Source organism: Humulus lupulus, chromosome 2 (genome assembly GCF_963169125.1).
Source record: "Humulus lupulus chromosome 2, drHumLupu1.1, whole genome shotgun sequence".
NCBI classification, from domain to species: domain Eukaryota; kingdom Viridiplantae; phylum Streptophyta; class Magnoliopsida; order Rosales; family Cannabaceae; genus Humulus; species Humulus lupulus.
This window is the reverse complement of record NC_084794.1, coordinates 21546423-21550866: the sequence shown is the minus strand read 5'-3', so window position 1 is coordinate 21550866 and position 4444 is coordinate 21546423. Positions and strand designations below refer to the sequence as shown.

The 4444-nt window shown below is 37.2% G+C and overlaps 1 long non-coding RNA gene across 2 annotated transcripts; it reads right to left on the bottom strand.

Annotated features, from left to right (window-relative positions):
- Positions 1-390: 390 nt before the first annotated feature.
- On the bottom strand, positions 391-1969 carry LOC133815903 (uncharacterized). Of its 2 annotated transcripts, none has more exons than XR_009884895.1 (3): positions 1907-1969; positions 1752-1826; positions 391-503 (listed from the first exon to the last, which is right to left on the bottom strand). It is a non-coding gene; the product is annotated as an uncharacterized LOC133815903 (long non-coding RNA). The 2 variants fall into 2 exon arrangements; XR_009884896.1 differs by lacking the exon at positions 391-503 and adding an exon at positions 901-1283.
- Positions 1970-4444: the final 2475 nt, after the last annotated feature.

Genomic DNA, 4444 nt, shown 5'->3' with positions numbered 1-4444 from the left:
TCATATTATTATATGATGATAAAGGCATGCATGGGGCTATATACTCTACTGTGAGGGTATTTTGGTAATTTGGCTCATTGAGAGCGTAATTGTGTACTTGTGTGTATATTGGTAGGCTAATGTTGAGACCACATTATTATGTGGATATATCTGTGGTCTGTGACTTGAGACTGTAACACCCTCACTTATTTTAGTTAAAACCATATTTGAGGTGTTACGTTTTAAAACTATATCATAATTTATTACTACAAAAGTCTGGACATTTATTTTTTTTTTTAAACTTGAAAACTTATTTCACATTATTTACATTAAACATAAAGTGGGTCTCAAACATATTATACATAAGTATTAAATAACCCAATTTGTTAACTTCACACTTTATTACAAACATCTCACTGATAAATGAAATAACCCACAAAAAGGTCGATATGTTCATATGTACAAATCAGGGTCAGGACCATGCTTCAGTTCTCCTCATGTCATTCACACATTTCTTTCTCTACCTGCAACACAAGACAACTGTGAGCCTAAAGCTCAGTAAGCAAAGTAATGCATGCAATGCTAATGATTACCCAATATCAATGGACATATACAACTTCTTTTTAAATTTTGGGCCCCTTAATATTGTGCACACTGTTTGAATTGGTCAATGCCTGCAGGGCTTGTTACACATATAATACAAAATCCCATGGGTTCTCCTCCGGCTAGCCATCACCACAGTAGGGCACATTAAAAACCTTATTCCATCATTGCCCCGTCGGGCTCAAGAGTTAAGGCGGCCACACACTATGGTGTCAATACATATAACAATAACTCATATGGAGGAGAAATAAAACGGAAACATGGCAAACAATATTATTGATTCACTAAAACCTAGCCCAAATTATTGGGCAGCCACTATAAGCCTACTATAGGCCTCCGTTTACACTTATTAACACTTTCATTTGCCTTTTCAAAACAGTGGCACTGAACTTAAACTTCTTATTACAACTTTCTTTTATGTTGCACAAAACTTGCAAAGGCATCATATAATTAATCATCATAATATCATGGATGGTCTTATATCATATAATAATTTACCATATCACTATTATGCCATGCATACAAATTTATGATGAAGTGTCAATGTATGTTAATACCACTTACTCACAAAATATTCATATAATGCATACTTTCACATAACACATAATTCTTGTGTTGCAGTTGAGTACTTTACTTACCTTTTTGTCCAAAATATAGTTCACCGTGTAACAAGTGGTGTCTTAGGTATTGATGTGCTTATCCTGACAATGGCATGGATTTCTCATCATAATGATGGCAGTAATACATTGAACTCTCATTTAAAAATACCCATAAAACATCATATCAAATTTCATACCCAAAACATGCCTAAAATGCCTTAAACCACCTAGATCGAGCATTAGATTTATCTTAGACATTTGGAGAAATTTTGAAAGAGTTTCCCCTTAATTTTAGCTATCCTCAAATATCAAAATCAACCAATAATCAACATCAAATAACCTGCCATAACCATATATCCCAAATACCAACATGATTCATCATAAAGTTATCATATACCGATTTTGATAAAATTCTTATCTCCTAGATCATCACCCAAATTAAATGAGTCTCCACATATATTCAAAAATTTATAAACATATATACTCTCTTATAAACTCAATCAAATAACCAAAAATCATCTTGTACTCCAAGAATCCCAAAAACCTCATAAAACACAAAATTTCACTTACCGAGCAACTTTTCGGCGAAAACAATCTCTTCAAGCTTTTCTAAACCTCAAACCACTTGGAAACCCCAAGAAATATCTTAAAAAGGATAAAACACCATATATAAGCTCTCAGAAAAATTCAAAAACATAGTTTAACTTTCAAGTACAAGAACTTACCATAAAAAGGCTAGAACTAAGCTTAATCTACTTCTTTGGCTTTGCTTTCACTTGGATCTCTCTGTTTTTCAGAATAATGGTTGTGCAAAGTGATAAGGTTGATGAAAATTCCTTATTTTCAATGATTTAGCCTTATTGTATCAAAATTTGACACCTTTCATCTCATCATTTCACCTTTTGACTTATGAAAACCTTATCACTTCAATAATTTCGACTTAATCATCTGCTAGGCCTATTATTCTTATGTGTAAAACACTCACACCAAACCTTAGGTCCATATGACTTCATACCCAATAGTTATGCTTACCCGATCGAGCGTAGCGCACTTATGCTAAGCTCGTTTTGACTTTGCATCAATACCACTGATTATGTATACCTCCCATCAAGAATTGATCTAATGGTTCTAAAACCATTTTTACATCATCAATGAGACCTTAATCATACCTCGATTACATTTGGTAAATCCATAAATACTCAATTTTATACCGAATTACTAGTAATCGACATTGTACTATTTTTCACTACTTAACCTATTTTGCCTTCTATATCTCACTTTCATCACTTAATTCCATGCCTTGTCCATATTTTTCATACTTTATTATATCTTGAGCACATCAAACACCCATAAAAGACAACTCAAATGCCACAAGGTTAATAATATTGAGCATACATATAGACATCACATACACAACTTTTATACTTATACATGAAAACACTTATAAGAATATGCATATGCTCAAATTATACATATTGTATGATATGTAATGTAATGCAATCATGTGATTATTGGCTATATTATATCAAAATAATGTGGGTGCTACAGAGACGATCCTAGTGAGCAGTTTAGCGAAAAAGTCATGGCGGGGATTTATACCCGGCTCGGGGTGAGCCTAGGGGTATAATTGGGACTTTGGAGAATGTATTGGGGATGATTTGGTATTGAGAAATATAATTGGTGACTAATTAGATGACGGGAATTAAGTGGTAAATATTTAAGACACTTGAGGAATTAGTGGGAATTGGGAGCAATGACTAAAATGCCCTTAGAATGTTTAAGGTTTAGTTATTATTGGGAGGGCAAGGTGGTCATTTGGCTTATTTAAGGTTAGGCTATATTCTGCTTTATGATGTTAGTGGAGGTTGTAGATAAACTTAGAAACTTAAGGAAAAGAAAAGAAGAAGGAAAGAAAGAAAAACAGAACACTTAGTGTTATCTCACTCTCTCTCATTCGGCTGGGTCATCTCTTCACCATTCCTTGTGGGTTTTGGAGCTGGAATTCTAGAGCAAGCTCAGGATGGAGCTTAGGGCTAGGGACTTTGGTGAAGCTTGAAGAACTAGCAGAGTTAAGCCAGTCAATTGAGGTAAGTTTTAAGGTTTTCTGATGTGAATTTCTGAGTTTAATGAGATAGTTTTTAAGTTTGAGTTTTGGATGGAACAAAGGGATATGCACCTGAGGAGTTGAAGGGCTTGAGGCTGGTTGGATGTTAGAACGATTCTACAGCTGAGGTAAGGATTAATTTGAAGTTTGATGGTTAAATTTGAGAGTTTTCATGGCTGGTTTTGAGTTTGTGGGTTTGAAATTTCAGAAGTTGGAATTGGGATTTTGGTGAGTCTTAGGCTGGATTTTTGGTTGGGTTGTGTTGTCTAAATCATTCTAATGTTGTTATTATTAATTGGTTTTGAGTTGGGGGCTTTAGGATGGCTTTAGGTGAGGTTTAGAGATTGAAAATGGTGGTTTTTTTCTGGGTTCGAAGGGTCGGGCCGCGGCATGGTTCTTGGTGAGCCGCGACCCTTCGATGTTGTGGCATGCTGAGGAAGGAGGGCGGGCCGCGGCATGGTCCAAGCAATGCCGCGGCCCTTACCTGTTTTTGTGCCCATGGAGGGTTCTGTCAGGGGCCATGCCGCGGCATGGATGGCCCATGCCGCGGCGCTTAAGGGATTTTGGGATTTTGAGATTTTAGGCTTGGGAATTTAACCTAGGGTGCTCGGGGTTGAGTCTTTTACCATATTTGGTGAAGTTCAATGTTCCGAGGACTAGAACTTGGTTTAGAAGCTCATTTAAGATTGTTAATGGTAACTTTTATCTTGGTTGTGACTAGGTGCTAAGCTAGGGCTCGGGGATCGGATCGCGCTCAAGGAACATCGCTTATAACTAGCTCGTCTTAAAGCCAAAGGTAAGAAAGCTGCACCTGATTATGTGGCTAGGTTGGGACTAAGTGCTCCCTATGTTTGTATGCATTGTTATGTGAATGTGTTTAACCATGTGGACACGACGGGACTAAGAGCTCCCTACACTTGTATATCATGTCATGAGATGACATTATTATGCCATGGGACATGCGGTAACCGGCCTAAGAGTGTCGGAATCAATGTTTGCGCACAGGGCGCGGCTCGGCCACTGGTAGCTGAGGCAGCTTATTTATCACTGAGCTCGGTTAAGCTGGCCGGAGTCAGTGAGTATTACACTGGGGGCAGCTCAAGTGAGCCGAAGACAGTGTGTTAAATAGAGGGTGCGACTAAGGGCGCCAACCCTGAAT